We start from the raw sequence: 18,396 nt of genomic DNA on the forward strand, positions 1-18,396 counted from the left end.
TATATAATTGATGAATAAAAGTCTACGCCTTTGAAAACATAATTGATTCCGGATATCTTTGGGCTCGGTGGGCCTGGAAGAGTGTAAGAAGGGTGGGGGACTGAGTGTTTCCTTGTGCGCGTACTATGAACAGGCGCCCCCCTCGATTAGAGGAGGGGGGCGTTTAGGCCTGCCAGGTAAACCGAAGCCCGTGGGGGTGCCAGTGGGGATGGTCGTTCCTCCCGATGACGTAGGGGGGCATGTTGGGAAAAACCGAAACTGAAAGTATCAGTTATATAAAGCAGCGCCCGTGGGGTCTCCTCCTCTTTGTCTCCTGGGACCCCGGGGAAGCCGCGAGAACGTCTGAAGCCACCCTCCCACCCGGCAGAGGAGCACGGCAGAGCACTGGGCGCAGGCGCAGCACTGACAGTTAACACAAAAAGGGGGCATGCGCAGCATTGGAGGTTCAGGACTGGTTGGAGCTCAAGAAGGGGCATGATAGAACGGTACAGTGGGTAGGCGGAGAGGGGACTGACCTGCTGGTGGTCCCGGACTCTACTGCCGTGGGTAGGCACGGGGATGGGACTGACCTGCTGGTGGTCCCGCCTCTACTGCCTTATCCCGCAACATATGGACTGTGTGGACCAGTTGGAGGATGCCGGTGTTCAGGTACCTCGGTGGGCCGATGCGCTATGCGGTGCCCTGTATTTCAACTGATGCAATGTTTGCTGTAGTGCGTTGGGGCCTGCCGGCACAAGGTGCGCAGCCGAATTGATCGGCCGAGTCGGCCAACAAATTTAAGGACATGTGTATGACTAAGCTGGTAACATGTACAATGTGATGCCCAATGTTTTACTGCCTTTGTCATATGTAGGTTGCAATGTCTGTTGCTGCAATTTGTTATATATCCAATAATGTTTACTCGTTTGCCCTGCAGTAGTTGTGTAGATTTATATAATTGATGAATAAAAGTCTACGCCTTTGACAACATAATTGATTCCGGATATCTTTGGGCTCGGTGGGCCTGGAAGAGTGTAAGAAGGGTGGGGGACTGAGTGTTTCCTTGTGCGCGTACTATGGAACAGTGACTGTTCACATTCACAAATGCTGTGTCCTAAACAAACGGTCGGCTTCTGACTGAAATCTTTTTTTAATGCTTATGATTTCTGATGGATACATCTGCCTGTGGATTCATCACCTTTTGAATGTACCCCATGCGCAGCATTCCAATGAAACTTTTCTCCTCAGCTATCCCACGTCGACGAGGACGTCACCATGGAACGTCTCCACATGCGACTCTGCGTGATGTCATTGGTGCGATAAGAAGTCCTCGTCAGCGTGCTGACGTCAGTTTCCTTTTTCCCACGCTGTCGATGCATAACATTTTTTTCCCAGGCTCTCCATTCTGACTCCACAACCGGAGATGAATTTGGTGCCTCCACCTACGGCTCCTTTGTTTCAGATCAATCATATCCTGTATACCTGACGCCGGCATAGGATCCATCTAATTGTTTAAATGTTATGTTTAACATTTTCGCAAGGGCTGCGAATCCTACTGGTGCGTCTGCTTGCCCTATGGGTCTGCTAGCTAACTCTCTGGTAGGGATTCCCCCTCTTTTTCTGCAGGCACCATTTATGCCCTTTATGTCCATGGCTCCAGGAAGTTGGCCTTCACCGGCGTCGAGGTTGCAAATGCCGTTACATTTTCCTGAGGGTCATGTTCCTTTGGATGGTTCTTTGGCGAGTTCTAAATACAAACCGGCGCTGGCTCGACCTCAGTTGACTTCGAACCCTGTTCCTTTGGATCATACTATGACACCGGTTCTGAGTCACCGGCGCCACATCTAGCTATACCGAATATGAGATCTTAGAGAGAGGCTCAAAGGCTGTTGGAGGAAGAGGAATATCAAGAGGAGCATGAAGGTGCTGAAAAAGGAGAGATCGTGGACCTTGACCCTGAGTTTGAGGCATTATAAGTGGCTAGTGGTCTGGATACCTCTCCTGAGTGGGAATTGGCATCACCTAAGGGTTCATATCATGCTATTATTCGAAAGGCTGCGGACCTTTTAGAATTGCTGTTTCCCACAGCTGAATTGAAAAAAAGAGTTCACAGAGGTTGTCCATTCATCGACTTCTGCATCAGAACAATTGCTGCCCTTCAATGAGGCTTTAATGAGATCTATTTTAGATGTTTGGCAGAAGCCAATGTCCTCCCCTGAAGTTTCCAGGACAGTGGCTAGAAGGTCCAGGGTAGCTCCTGGGGATCTGCCTTTTCTGTCCACTCATCCTTCACCGGAAAGGCAGGTGGTCCAAGCTTCTTGCTCTTCTAAGTTATCAGCAGGGTCTTTTCCAACCACGCCTGCTGATAGTGAATCAAAGTGAATGGAGCAGTCAGACAAAAAGTCTATTTCGTCGGCGAGTATGGCCTTGAAATCTACGCATTCCACATGTCTCTTGCAACGTTACATTCACACCCTCATGGATACAGCTAAGGAGGTTGTTCCAAAATTGCCTACAGAGGTCCAGGGGCATTTTTCTGAACTGCTGACAGATGCTCAGGCTGCTGCCCGTCAGGTAATCCAGTCCGGGCCGGGAAGAGCAATGGGTCATCTGTGGCAACGAGAAGGCATGCCGGGTTACGGGTTTCAGGCTTTTTGCCCAATGTTCAGGCTACGTTGCAGGACTTGCCTTTTGATGGGTCCCGCTTGTTTGGAGCTAAGGCGTATTCTGCGCTAAAGATAGCAAGGCAACAGGAAGGTCCTTAGGGTTTCAGGCCCAACCAAGACTGTTCTGTAAGTTTCGGGGCTTTTTGAAGAACTTGTCCTTTTGTGGCAGACAACAACCACAGCAGCAGACAAATCCTCTGTACAGGTCCTTCAGGTGAAGGGGAAGAGTTTGTCTGCAGGTTTCTGCCTGACAACGTCGCCTCAACCTCCTCTTGTGCCTCTCCAACAGTTGTGGCAGGGAAGCAGCTCTACCTCCGCCATCTTAGAGCATGCTTGTCCCGTGGGAGGACGGGTGGTCTATTTTCTACCTCATTGGAGGTCTGTCACTACAGACCTCTGGGTTTTAAACATTGTAGAAAATGGGTATGCCCTACCTTTCCTGGAGTTTCCCCCTCGTTTCCCTCCCCGTCAGGGTCTTTGCTCGGAAGAGGATCTTCTGCTTCTCCAGCAGGAAGTACTGTCATTGCTGCAAAAAGGTGCAATCGCGATAGTTATATAGCTGGAAAGGTGTCAGGGGTGCCACTCCCAGTACTTCCTGATTTCCAAAAAGGATGGTAGTTTACGGTCGATCCTGGACCTCACAATTCTGAATTTCTACTTCAAACAGGAGAAGTGCAAAATGTTGGCCCTGACACAGGTTCCTCTCGTGCTGGAGCAGGAAGACTAGATGGCGTCAATCGATTTACAGGATGCATATTTTCACATTCTCATTCTGAAGTCGCATCGGAAGGATCTTTGTTTTACTGTGGGGTCTCAACATTACCAGTTTGCGGTCCTTCCTTTCGGCCTTACTTCTACACCTCAGGTCTTCAAAAGGGCGGTGGCGGTAGCACATCTCAGAAAGTCCGGGATTCCGGTGTGTCCCTATCTAAACGACTGGCTGCTCAAAGCAAAGTCACCAGAGATAGTGCTGCATCATTTGCAGGTAACAACAGAGCTGTTCAGCTTAGGTTTTTCAATAAATGTACCCAAATCTCACCTGGTGCCCTCTCAGCACAGACTGTTCATAGGGGCAGTACGGGGCTCTACTGTAAGTCATGCCTTCCCACCTCTACAGAGGATTCAAGACATTCAGGCTATGATTCCACTTTTTCAAAATGGTGCGTCTGTTCCACTCCTGAAGGTTTTGCACTTGCTTGACGTGTTTGCTTCCTGTAATCTGTGGGTCAACCATGCATGCTGGCATATTTGAGGGCCCTCTAGTGGTGCCTCAGCAGGCAGTGGTTTCAACACAACTGAGATCTGCAAGAGTTGGTCAGAATCTCCAGAGACACTGCAGTGGATCTACAATGATGACTTGTCTCTAGGGAAGCCGTTTCACCCTCCTTCTACATTGGCCACAGTAATACCCGATGCCTCCACTCTTGGGTGGAGGGCTCATCAGGGGATCTGGAGGTCCAATGACTTAGGGCTCCAGAGAAAAGATTTTTCGCATAAATCTTTTAAATTTGCAGGCTATACGTTTGGCTCTCAAGGTCTTCCTTCCTTCCCTTCGGGTCAGTTGGTTCAGGTCTTAACAGACAACACTACCCGGATATGATAAATCAACAAACAGGGAGGAGTGGGAGTCGTATCTTCTCTGCAGAGAGGCTCTGCGACTCTGATCCTGGGCTCAGGACCATCAGATTTGCGTGATTGCAAATCATGTGGCCGAAGTGCTGAATGTGCGTGCGGACAGTCTCAGTCGGCAGTTTTCGGCCGATCACAAGTGGCGTCTCCATCCGGAGGTGGTACTTCACATTTTCAGGATGCGGGGGTTTCCTCGATTGGACCTCTTTGCCACTCACGAGAATTCGTCCTGCAGTCTTCAGTATCCGATGCAGTGGGCATTGGGAGACGTGTTTTAGTTGGATTGGGGCTCACAGCTTCTATACGCATTTCCCCCATACCCTTGAATCCTCGAGGTCTGAGAATGATTCGCCAAGACTGAGTCCAAGTCATATTGATAACCCCGGATTGGCCACGAAGGGTGTGATACACAGGCCTTTTTTACCTCTCATTACACACTCTACTCCCTCTCAGGGCAGACCTCCTCTTGCATGCAGAGGGGGAGGTTCTACAACCCATCCTCCAGAGACTGCACCTTCATGCCTGGAGACTGAACGGGGCAGCCTGAGATTTTTCTCTTTACCACCGGTATTGGTGGATGTTATTTTATCGGCCAAACAACACTCCCCCAAATCTGTTTATGCTGGTAGGTGGGCTAAATTTGTAAAATGGTGTGGAGAGAAATCAATTGATCCCTTGAAGGCCAATTTATTTGATGTTCTGAGTTTCTCTTTCCCTGGCGCAACTGGGTTGCGCAGTGGCAACTGTTAAAGGCTATATATCTGCCTTATCTGCTTTTCTTTATTTGCCAGATCAGTCCTCTTTGTTTAAATCTCCTATAGTTATAAGATTCATTAATGTTCTCACTAATGGGTTTCCTCCCACTCATTTGCTATGCCTCATTGTGGTTTGAATTTGGTTTGCACTTCTTTGATGGATTCGCCCTTTGAACATTTACATAGTTGCCCTTTAAGGATTCTTGCATTTAAGACTATATTTTTAGTAACAGTCACATCAGGTAGGAGGGTGAGTGAATTGCAGGCTCTTATTTCCAATCCTCCTATTACATCTTTCCATGCGGATACGATGGTTCTTAGGACCAGTGCTGCTTTCCTGACTAATGTGGTCACTTCATTCCATTTGGGGCAGTCCATCACCTTGCTTACTTTCTATCCTCCCCCTCACCCTTCTGAGGAGGAGGAGAGATTTCTTCACCTGGACCCCAAGAGAGCAGTGAGCTTCTACTTGGACAGAACCAAGGACTTCAGGCTGGATGATCAACTCATCATAGGTTACGTGGGCAAGATGAAGGGCAAGGCTGTCCACAAAAGAACGCTGTCCAGGTGGATGATTCTGTGCATTAAGATTAACCCTGGGCGAGACACTACGCTTCGCCCACGTAGTGTACGTAGCGCTGCCTGCTTCGCAGTTTTCGAAGTAGGCGAAGCAGGCTAGCGCTACGCACACCCAGGGCGAAGCGTAGCTGCCTGCCGCTGCCACCCGCCTCCCGCCCGCCCTCCTTTTAAATCAAACCCCGGGATTTACAATAAATACTGAATTAAAGAAACTTACCTGAAACGCGGCGTCTCCGGGGCTCCCTCTTCCATTTCAAACTTCTTCTGACTAATGTCAGTGGCTTGATAATCTTACTTTTCACCTAAAAACTTTTCAATCTCTATCTCCAGAGTCCGCCATCTTGAATTGGGCTCCCCGGACATCATTAGTCCTTTGCCCATGTCACTCATTGGATAAAATATCTTGCGCTAACTTCGCTTCTCGTGACCAACACGGCGTTGCAAAACAGATCGAGAATACGAACAGAGATACAAGCAGGTAAGCCCGCTCCCGAGCTCCCCCTCCCTCCCTTCAAGAAACCTTACTTCAGCCTCTTTAAAACAGGACGCGTTTCCTTCCTATTTTGTAGGCTTGCAATTGATTCTTTCCAAAAAAACTTTGACGCTGCACGCCCAATACCATTGCCTTTTCTGCTGAAAACAAGCAGCACCATGCTGTTATGAAGCTCAACTCGCCCTCCTCAGTTTGAGGACACGAATAGAGATACATACAGGTAAGCCCTCTCCCGGGTCCTCCCTTCCTTTCCTCAAGAAACCATGCTTCAGTCTTTACTAAATAGGACGTGTTCCTTTCCTATCCTGCAGGCTTCCATGGCAATAGATTTCTCTAAAAACCCTGGTGACGCAAGTTCAAGACCACTGTCTTCTCTGTTGGATTCAAGCAACACCATCCAGTTGTGAAGTACTACTCACCTTCCCCAGCCACTTAAGGTACTAAATGCAAGATATTAATTGGAACGATTACTACAAAGCCGCAATTATACCAAAACTCAATCTGATTTTTTTTTTTTAATTCCTCAGCTCACAATAGACTCGTCCCTTTGGCAGCTACTTTATCCGTACAAATCTCCACGATATCAAGACCCCATTGACGCGGTACTTTGAATGTAAGCATATGATGACCTAGAAACGTCTCTTTGACATCCTTTTGATCTACCATCTCAATTTGTACCATTAGTCCCACCGATTTAGTGCCTCTTTTCTTCTTCGTTTTTCAGAGCCTCCTTCTTTTCTCAGAGCTTTCCTCATTAGATTGGCTGATTTCTTTACAATTGTCAAAGGTAACTTTTGTTGCACTGAGCCTTGTAGTATGCAATTAGAGGTTGTTTGTCTTCGTTACCCTTATTTTTGGTTTTTACTTTGACTTTCAGGTCCTGATGAGAGAACCCCTAAACTTTGGGTTCTTGAAACGCGTTGACCTTGTTGTACTACCACAAGAAGTTGTAATTGGTTTCAAATTAATTCATTATTGCTATTGAAATTTTTGCAATGTGATTTTCTGTGGTTTTCTAAAATAAGAGCACAAAATGTTATTGTCTTTAAATGTTATTGTCTTTAATTGTGTTGTCACGAGCTTGATTGAGTAAGTGTATGTGTTACAGGTACCAGTATGTTTGGCACTAAGATGAGTGATTCTCCTCAGAATGTTTGAAACGTGCATCTGAAAGGTTTGTTTGTCCATTTCATGTACACTGTCTCATTTATGTGATTCATAGATAATTCTCTTGTCGTTTGTCTTTGGGAAGGACGTTATGAGTTTTTGATACTATAAAATATATTGATTAAATCGAAAAAGAAATGATTCCAGACATTTTGTTACCTCTCAAAATGTTTCCTCACAAGTATATTTGAGGTTGCAAATAGTAGCAGTATTAGCACTTCTTTTGTTCATTCTAACACGGGCTCAGCCTTACTGCTTTAGGCCCTCCTCCTAATTTGGGTTCATGCTCCCCTACATTGGCATACAGTTTGCCTGTCGTTAACATCTGCCAGGCTGCGACATTGGTGTTGGTGCAAACATTCATGAAGCACTACTGCCTTGATAGCCATGTGCAGCAGGAAGGAAGTTTCTCCCGCTCCTGCAACACTTTTACCTACACATGCCCTCCATCTATGGAGGTATTACTTTGATATATATTCTAAATGGTAGAATCTGTGGTTAGAAGTATCCATTAAAAGAACTAGTTACTTACCTTCGGGAAAGACCTTTCTGGAAAATCATTTAGCCATAGATTCCTCACCGCTCCCCTACCTCCCTGTCTGTGGAGTCAACTATTTTTACCATCAGAGTTTCTGGATCCAGTCTGGCACCTGAGGAGTATCCTGAGGTGAAGGTGAAGTTAGATAAAAAAAATGCACCAAAAACAGTGTTACCTACGATAATAAACATGTTCTTCAGGTTCCCAATCAGCAAATTCTTCTTATCAGGAATTTAAAAAGTCAAGACAACTATCCCCTGCAATGTAGTTACACATAGCTACCTTGCAAATACATAATCTGTCCACTACAACTACAAATACTGCATTTAAGGCAGCTTTCTTCTTAATAGTCACTTCATCATACAAGGTTACTGAGTATTGCATTCTGTGTGCAATCTGTAAATTGTGAAGCTAACATCTGGAGACTTTCAGGGGATTTTCAGTTGTATTCCTTTCACTATGTTTTTAAGTGAATTTAAAAGTTTTTTTTAAAACATGCATTACGATGTTATTAGATGGAAAGGTAAAAGCATTTTACAGATGGTTGTGTACATATGTGGTGGGTGTGTGGTAAGTGTGATGGTGAATAAGATTGCCTCTATATCATGTTGAAGTCTACTCTTGTTTGGTATGGCTTCCAGCTGTGTGCAGCGGGGCTTGACAGTAGGGTCTGGCTAAAGACCCGACCGAGCACACACCCACCTTACAGCTAACGAGCGCTGCACTGCTTCTACCCTACATTGTGTGCAACCATGGTTTACTGCAGGCAGCCAACCTCCCACTTGGCCAAGCCCCAGCTACAATTGCACTTCCCATCTTAAACCTTATTCTTGTATCTCACCTTTTGGCCACATCCACAAAATAGTGCAAAAGTTATTAGCAAATCAAAGCTATACCTCCTACCATTAACTTCAACATTAAACAGTGCCAAAGTTATCAACAAGTTAATACTCTTTTGAATCCACTTTAAATGGGACCTGGCAGTTGTAGTGGATTCAAAAATGTAATAATTTGTTCATAACGTTGGCACTGTTTGCTAAATCGGCAAAGCTATGTGTACATTTATTAATGTAATCCCAGTGCAGGGATGTTCAGAATTTAAACGAGATCTGCCAAGGTGTGGAAGATGAAGGGAAGTGAAGCTAAAGGGGAATGAAAAATAATTTTTCATCTGCTAATACTTTAATGATATTTTAAACAAATGCACCTAATTTGGCCAACCTCTGCATGCTTAACTTACATTTGATATGTTGAGTTTCATGCATCTGCATAAAGGGGGCATATTAGAAGGGCGTGTCAGGAGGGGGTCTGGAGCAAAAAGTGTTTATTTGCTTATTACTTTGATACCCTTTGAAAAGTGTTTATTTGCTTATTACTTTGATACCCTTTGACAAATTCACCTAACATTTTTCAGTAATTTTCATCTTAAGATTTCGGATGGTTACCAGTGCAGTGATCTCAGATTTTATACAGATATGACAAGGAGGGACAAACTTGATAAATATGAATGCTTTGGACATGGCAGCGATCCTCACTGCCATTTTAGAAGGCTTTGCCTGGCGACATGCCGCTTGCGCATCTTCATGCGGACATTGCCCCGAGGCTATTACTTGATTTCACAGTGCTTATCCACAGGGCTTTAGTTCCTTTTAGGCACATTAGGGGAACTGACATTTTCGGCAATCTTGCTGTTTTGTATTCCTATTTTCGTTTATTTTAAACGGTGTGCCCATTTCAAGTTGTTGCACTTTAAAAGCAAGCTGTGTAGTTATGATGTTTAATGTCAACAGGCATTAGGCGCAATAGTACTATAGTCACACTTTGTGTTCAACAAATGATAATATTTACATGTTCTAACATGGCCGCTAGCTTTGCTCTTGTTTTGATGTACGACGTATGATGTGTCAAAAGTCCTTTCTTTGTGTTACCTCACTTGTATGTAATGCACTCTCATGCATTCACTTCTTGTGTGATCAAGATAGTGTTACTGTCGAAACGCTTAGCAACTGAGTATTAAAGTTTTTGCATGAACAAATCATCATTCCGAGTGCGCGTCATTGGACTTTTTGCATGGATTGATTTGCCCGGCTCTGCACACCAGCTGACGAAGGGCTCGATCCCAGAAGGAACTGTTTCTGTTTCGCGAGTTGCTCGCTTCTTCAGGGCTTCTAATGATAAGCATCAAAATAGTCCTTCAATTTTTCAAATTTCTTTTAAGCATGAAATATCCTCTGCTTTCTCTTCTGGGCTGTAGCCCTGGTCAATATATTGACCAGGGATATAGCCTAGAAGAAATAGCAGAGATAGCACTCGACCTGAATGTAAATGGCAACTGACATAATTACTTTCTAAAGTAGTTAGAATGCTATGTAAAATACACACTAGTGGGATTAGTCATATTTGAAAGATCATGCCTAATTGTCATTACGAATTATCGTCATGCATGATTTTGATAACTGACAATATGTTTTTGCATTTGCTCTAGTACCAGTATAAGCACACACTTGTGAGACAAACTTTGCTGCAATATGAAGAGTAATATTTGCATTGTTAATTGACTATTATGAATTAAAAAATTTAATTGCCGTTGGCTGCTTTAGTATACTTAGCAAAAAACGAAAAACCAAAATGTTATTCGTGCAATTAGGAGGTGTTTGAGAAACATGTAAAAGACAGAATGCTAGCGCACATATGCACCAAGTCTTCTCACTATATCAATTGGCAACCTGTGATTTGGGTGATTGTATTTTCATTGGAGAAACCTATTCTGGCCCTGGGGACCCTATCCTCTAAGGTCATATATACTTAAAAGAGGAGGGGCATTGTGGCCCTCGTCCGAGCCTCCTCAGGCCCCAGGGAGGCATCCCACCGGGGCACTATTAAAATTAAAGGGGATGAGGGGCACTTAGCCCTCCTCTCAAAGCCTTGTAGGCCCTGGGGACCCCATCCCCAGAGCCATTAGTAAACTTCAAGGGGTAGGGTAAGGGTGCTGCGCAGCCCCTCTCCCTGAGCATTGTAAGGCCCTGGAGACCCCAAAGCCCTGGTGTGAGAAAGTGCCATCTTTCTTGCATGGTATGCCCCCACTTTCTGCTGAATTACTGATGTACTTTGACTGAGTGTGCCCTGAGCTCCTGCCAATCAGGTGCCCAGGGCCCGTGTTCCTTCCCTAAAACTGCTTTGAAGCCTAAACTCAATTGGCATCTCTGGCCACATGTCAGACCCTGGTAAATGGTGCCATAGGTACCCAGGGCACTGCGACCAGAGAAGGCCCCTAAGGGCTGCAGCGCTTATTGTGCCACCCTTAGAGACCCTGTACCCTGACACTCACACACTGCCTTTGCAGGTTGAGTGTCTTGGTGCAGAACAAAACAGAGTCGACTTGGCACACATCCCTGTGAGCCATGCCCACAACCACACTGCCCTGGCATACCTCAGTCACCCCTCTAGCTGGGTGCCCTATGCCAGTGGTGTGGGTACCGGTGCATGAGCCCTGTACCCCTACAGTACCCAGGTCCATTCCTGGGCACTGTAAGTGCAGTGCTGCCATTCAGAGTATATGGTGCTGGGAGGTCGTCATCATGAACTCCACAGCACCATGATGGCTACACTGAAGACTGAGAAGTTTGGTATCAAACTTCTCAGCACATTAGACCCACACTGATGCCAGTGTGGGATTTAATGTAAAATGCACCACAGAGGGCAACTTAGAGTTGCCCCCTGAACCTAACCCGCAATCCACGTCCTGCCTGAGAGGCTACCTAGACTGCCACCCAGCAGACATGTTGCTGGACCCCTGGTTAGAGAGCCATCTGCTCTCCTGGGCCTGCAACAATGCACATCCTGGGCGAGGTGCTAGGTCTCCTCCCCCAGGATGGGCAGGGGAAACTTCAAAGGCATGCCACCTTTGTGAGCTTCCCCAGGCCACTTGCTGGACTCAGCAACTGGCCCCCACCGGTTCTAACCCTCACTCTGGCGGGAAGACTGGCGGGAAAGCCCAAGTGAGGAAAGGGGATGTGCCAGCCTCTGCCTCTGAGGCGAGGTGAAGCACAACTCCGGGCTCTCGCCATCTTGAGGATGGGGAGCCCTGCCCAATCAGGATTAGGCTCCTGCCCCCCTCCCACTGGAGAGTGGCAGGATAGGGGGTTTACCCACCCCAGGGAAGGGACCCATTGGTCCCTGACCTCTACCTACCTGTGACGCCCCTAAATTTAGTATTTAGGGGCACCCTGAACCTTCCTTCCTCAGATCCCGAATCCGAAACAAGAAAGAGGAACAAGAAGAAAGAAGACCTGCCGTGCAGCTGCTAAAAAGAGGACAACACTATCTGACTTGGCCCCAGCACTACAGGCCTGTCGACCCTCGAAACTGCTCCTGCTAAATTCCGGCGTCTTGAAAACCCTGGAGGACCTGACTGCCTTGCTCATCTACCAAGACTTGGACTCCCACGAGAAGCGGTCCTGCTAAAAATCAAGCAACAAACACCTGGTGCCAGCCAGGAACCGCGACTCCTGCACACTCTGCACCTGCCGAGCCCGGCCTGTGCCTGAGCGGACAAAGACCACGAGGACGGACGTCCCCCCGGCGACTGTGACCAAGAATCCAGCACCCAAGGACCCTCGTCGACACTCCTGGGTGCCTACCTAACCTACAGCTTCCCAACTTACCTCTCGAAGTGGTGGTCGCACCTGAAGAATCTCCGTCCCCGAGCTTGCAGCCTTTGTTCATCTGGTAGCTTCTCCATTGAAATACATTGAGCGCCGAAGGCTCAAAAGCACCCTGCACCCAGCCGCCCGAGTGCCCCTGGAAGTGCAACATCTATCCTATCTTACTTCCCCACTGGCCCTGTGTAAGTGACCAGGAGCCCAGCTCCCACAGCTGCATGGCATGCCTGCTAGGAGCCACCAACCAATGGCCCCCTGCCCGCCATAGGCTAACATTGGGCCTAACTCTCTCTGCACTTGGCTGGCCCTGTGCCGCTAAGGGTGTACCAAATGTACCTACCTATTCCTGGGAGACCCCTGGGTCTATGCCCAGAACCTTAACTCCGCCAGTCGAGTACTTACCTGAAAGCTGATAACCTACATTTTCTCCATAGGGTAACATGGACTGGTTTCACTTGGAAATTCTTCAAAGTGTCGAGTTTAGAAACTTTAAAATATTCACTAAAAATCAGCCGATCAACGAAAACGAAATTACTCACCTGTTATCAGGAGATCTCCCAGTGCTGGATATTGGTGCCCAGCACTGACCCTGAAAAGTAATTACAACTGTACTTACCGATAACTTGATTTTCCTCCATAGGATAACATTGCCTGGCTTTTGCCAGAAATTCTTCTGTCGATTTTTGAAACATACAAATATTCCTTAAAAATCGCCTGTGTAACAAAAACGATTTCTTTCAACTGTTTACAAGGAAATGCACCAGGGCTGAATCCAGGATCCAACCCTGAGTAAGAAAATCATACGCAAAGTAATTTAAATTGCATTTACTTAAAAATTCCCATTGAGCTCAATGTTATAATTGTGTTTGAATTGTGTTGCAACAACTGTAACTATTGCCATTAAAAGTCTATTGCTTATTGAAAGTAGTCAAAACAACAAAAGATCAGAACCGAACCACCTTTCTTGACATATATGCAAGAAATCTTAAATATTCATAACATTCCAGTCGAACCAATTAGTGCGAGAGACGTCAATTGTCCCATCAGATGATTTATAATTTTTTATTTTCAATCAAAAGCCATCAGCCAATGTCTTTCGTCCTAATCTACTAGGACTTCTTCAGGGCTGAAATTTACAGAAAAAGAGAACATATAAAAGCCTGACATATTACATTATTTACAGTACATACAACATCTAATTGCAACATTTAAAAGTCACAAGACATACCCACATGTACATGTTGGATTCATTAAAAGACAAACGTTGCTTATTGAAAGTACTCAACTAGAGCATTTCATTCTGAGAAAGTATTTTGATACCTACTTGTGGTTCTAAAATAAAACTATATATTTTTATATACAAAACAATTGGCCTAGAGTTCAGTTCTTGAGTGTGTGAGACCATTTGCTGACTGAGCGTGTACAACAAATGCTTTACACTGTCCTCTGATACTGCCTTACTGCTCGACCAAGCTATCACTTTAGAGAGTAAGTTTATATCTAACTTTAGCCTCTGCCAAACCTCTGGGGACTGGGGACTCTGTGCACACTGAACCTTACTTTGGTTCAGTATATACAGACCCACTTTCTTACATTGGTGGATCAGCGGTGGGATACAAACTTGCATTTGTTGGACTACTTGATTACCATCTGATCACACGACTAAACTCTTAAATTGCCTTTAGAATTCTGATTTCCTAAATTGGTCTTTACAAAATACGAAAAGTCTTGTCAGGGCGTTGCTTAATTCCCCTTAGAATTTTAGAGAAATAAAAGTCACTGTAGTCAAGGGTAAAGGGTTAGAACTGTCTGGTTAGAATGTCTCAAAAGAACCCAGCTACTAGTGAAGGTAATACCATGCAGGACCTGGTTGAGGAGCTCGACCTCACACCTTACTTACACTTGTCTTTCAAGGAATTGAGGTCCTTCTGCAAACTAAAAAAAATTACAAATGGGCCGGCATCCAACCAAATAAGGGCTCCAGGAGCTCCTGGCGGAGTATGCTCAGGACCACCCCTCTGAACATGGTGATGACCAGTCAGAGGTGGAAAGGGAGGAGGATGAGGTGGATAATGGCCCCCCTCCAATAATCCCTAGGGAGGAAAGGGCCCCCATACCCTTAACTCCAAGAATCAACCTCTGGGGATCTAGAGACCACATAGGTGGACCAGGTCTCAGAGAACACACTGGGGAACTCCCCAGTGAAGAGGACACCTTTTTAGCAAAGCTGGCCAAAATATTGGATCTAGAGTCTATACTCCTGGCTCTAGGGAAAGAAAGAAAGGAGATGGGTTTAGCACCCATCAATGGTGGCAGCAATACTGAAACTAAGGATAGGGAGGAAACTTCTGATCCTAAAATCCCCAAAGGGATTGTCCCTAAATTTGAGGAAGGGGATGACATCACAAAATGGTTCACAGCCTTTGAGAGGGCTTGTGAAATGAGAAAAGTAAAGAACCCTCTCTGGGGGGCACTCTTGTGGGAACTCTTCTCTGGTTACTGCAGAGACAGGTTTCTGACCCTCTCTGGGCCAGATGCAAGGTCCTATGACCTCATGAAGAAGACTCTGATTGAGGGATTTGGGTTCACTACTGAGGAGTATAGAATTAGGTTCAGGGGGGCTCACAAAACCCTGACCCAGTCCTGGATTGATTTTGTAGACTACTTAGTAAAGACACTGGATGGTTGGTTAGCTGGACATAATGTGCATGATTTTACTGGACTTTACAATTTGTTTATGAAGGAACATATACTAAGTAATTGCACAAATGAAAAGTTGCATCAGCATTTGGTAGACCTAGGTCTAATTTCTCCCCAAGAATTGCGAAAAAAGGCAGACCACTGGGTCAAGAGTAGGGTGACAAGGACAACCACTGGGGGTGACCAGAAGAAGGTGGTTACAAAACCTCCCCAGGGAAAAGGTGGTGAGAATCCCCAAGATAAAAAGTCTGAGTCTTCTAAAGGGCCCCAAAAACCTGTACGGGGGTTGGGTCCCAAACTACTCCCTATATGCCTCAGCCTAATAGGGGGAAGAACTTTGATCCCACAAAGGCCTGGTGTAACAACTGTAAGAAGCTGGGACACAACTGTAGATAAATCTTGCCCCCACAACAAGGCCCCTAAGGCAACCAGTACAGCTACACCTGGGGTGGCAAGTCTGCAGATGGGATCAACAGTGTGCCCAGAGCAAATCAGGATGCACACTGAAGCAGTTCTAGTTTCAGAAGGGGAACTTGAGTTTACCACTGTAGCTGTGTGGCCACCCAACTTAAAGAAGTACTTACAATACCCCTGGGTTAATGGAACTAGGATAGAAGCTCTGAGGGATACAGGTGCCCAGTGTCACTATGGTGAGAGACACACTAGTTTCCCCCGAGCAATACTTGATTGGGAAAACTTACCCAGTCACCAATACTGACAGTGTTACCACTAATCATCCAATGGCTATGGTGACATTAGGCTGGGGGGGGGAAGGGGTTACTGGCCTGAAACAGGTAGTGGTCTCTCAAAAGTTACCAGCTGAATGTCTGCTAGGAAATGGCCTGGAAACCTCAGCCTGGGCTGAGGTTGAGCTAAAGACCCATACAGCCATGCTGGGTATCCCTGAATTGGTGTGTGTGCAAACGAGAGCACAGAGCAAGAGGAAGGGTGAAAAAGTAGGTATGGAGCCTGAAAGTATGGCCCAACCAACCAAGAGAAAAGGTAAGAAGACTGGGGGACCATCTTCTGTACAGCAAACCACTCAGGACCCCTCTCCACAGGGAGAGGACTTGGACACCCCATAGGGAACTGAGCCTATGGAGCTTGACCCTTACCAGGTTGAACTCTTGGGCCCAGGTGGACCCTCTAGGGAAGAGCTGTGCCAGGGTCAGCAAGACTGTCCCACTCTTGAAAGCCTGAGGCAGCAAGCTGTTTCAGAAGCAAAGGGAGATGTCAGTGGTACCCACAGAGTCTATTGGGAAGAGGGATTACTGTACACTGAGGCAAGAAACCCCACTCCTGGAGCCACCAGGAGGGTGGTAGTGCCACAGAAGTACAGGGAGTTCCTCTTAACTTTGGATCATGACATCCCCCTAGCTGGACATCTGGGGCAAACCAAAACTTGGGAAAGGCTTGTTAGCCACTTTTACTGGCCCCAGACGCACCAAAAGGTGAAGGAGTTTGTCAGCTCCTGTGTTACCTGTCAGGCCAGTGGCAAGACAGATAGCCACCCAAAGGCCCCCCTGATACCACTGCCTGTGGTGGGTGTTCCCTTTGAAAGGGTAGGTGTGGACATTGTGGTGCCACTTGAACCTCCCACAGCCTCAGGGAACAAGTTCATTGTAGTAGTAGTGGATCATGCTACTAGGTACCCTGAAGCAATTCCACGTAGGGCTACTACAGCCCCTGCAGTAGCCAAGGCCCTCCTGGGTGTCTTCACCAGGGTAGGGTTTCCTAAGGAGGTGGTTTCAGATAGAGATTCCAACTTCATGTCTGCTTTCCTGAAACACATGTTGGAGGAGTGTGGAGTGCAGTACAAGTTTACTACACCATACCATCCACTAACCAATGGCCTTGTTGAAAGGTTCAACAAGACATTGAAAGGCATGATCATGGGACTCCCTGAAAAACTGAGGAGATGGGATGTCCTGTTGCCATGCCTGCTTTTTCGCTTACAGAGAAGTACCACAGAAGGGAGTAGGGTTTTCCCCCTTTGAACTTCTGTTTGGTCTGTGAGGGGACCCCTCTGTCTTGTAACAGAGGGTTGGGAGAGGCCTTTCCAAGAACCCAAGCAAGACATTGTGGACTATGTGCTTGGCCTAAGGTCCAGAACGGCTTAGTACATGGAAAAGGCATCCAAGAATCTAGAGGCCAGCCAGGAGCTTCAGAAGCACTGGTATGACCAAAAAGCTGCACTGGTTGAATTTCAACCTGGGCAACAGGTGTGGGTTTTGGAGCCACTGGCACAAAGGGCACTCCAAGATAGATGGAGTGGCCCTTACCCTATCCTAGAAACAAAAGAGTAAAGTCACCTACTTAGTTGATCTGGGCACTAGCAGGACACCCAAAAGGGTTATCCATGTGAACCGCCTTAAGCTCTACAATGACAGGGCTGACATCACCATGCTGATGGTGACTGATGAGGAACAGGAAGAAGAGTGAACCTCTCCCTGATCCCCTCTCCTACAGCCCAAAAGATGGGTCAATAGATGGAGTTGTCTTTTCAGACACCCTCTCTGCCCAACAGCAGGCTGACTGCAAGCAAGTCTTGCAGCAGTATGCTAGCCTCTTTTCCCTGACCCCTGGTCTGACAAACTGGTGTACACATGATGTGGACACTGGTGACAGTGCACCTGTCAAGAACAAGATCTATCGACAGTCTGACCAAGTCAAGGAAAGCATCTAAGCTGAAGTCATCAAGATGCTGGAGTTAGGGGATATTGAACCCTCTGAGAGCCCCTGGGCCAGCCCAGTGGTTCTAGTCCCCAAACCTCATCCACAGGGTGGAAAGAGAAATGAGGTTCTGTGTGGACTATAGAGGGCTCAACTCTGTCACCAAAACAGATGCTCACCCCATTCCTAGAGCAGATGAGTTAATAGACAAACTAGGGGCAGCCAAATTTCTCAGTACCTTTGACTTAACTGCAGGGTACTGGCAGATTGGCATGGCCCCAGGAGCGAAAGAGAAAACAGCACTCTCCACACCTGATGGGCACTATCAGTTCACTGTGATGCCCTTTGGGTTAAAGAATGCCCCTGCCACCTTCCAGAGGTTGGTGAACCAAGTCCTGGCTGGGTTGGAGTCCTTTAGTGCAGCCTATCTTGATGATATTGCTGTCTTCAGCTCCACCTGGCAGGATCACCTGATCCACCTTGGGAAGGCTTTAAAAGCCCTGCAAACTGCAGGCCTAACTATCAAGGCATCCACATGCCAGATAGGGCAGGGCAC

General features: G+C 46.6%; 1 protein-coding gene across 1 annotated transcript in view; it reads left to right on the top strand.

Moving 5' to 3' along the window:
• Positions 1-18,396, top strand: part of LOC146870049 (transmembrane and coiled-coil domains protein 2-like) — a 590,085-nt gene that overhangs the window by 98,255 nt on the left and 473,434 nt on the right. The window lies entirely within an intron of this gene.

The sequence above is a fragment of the Triturus cristatus genome, chromosome 1_1 (assembly GCF_964204655.1).
Source record: "Triturus cristatus chromosome 1_1, aTriCri1.1, whole genome shotgun sequence".
Taxonomy (NCBI): Eukaryota; Metazoa; Chordata; class Amphibia; order Caudata; family Salamandridae; genus Triturus; species Triturus cristatus.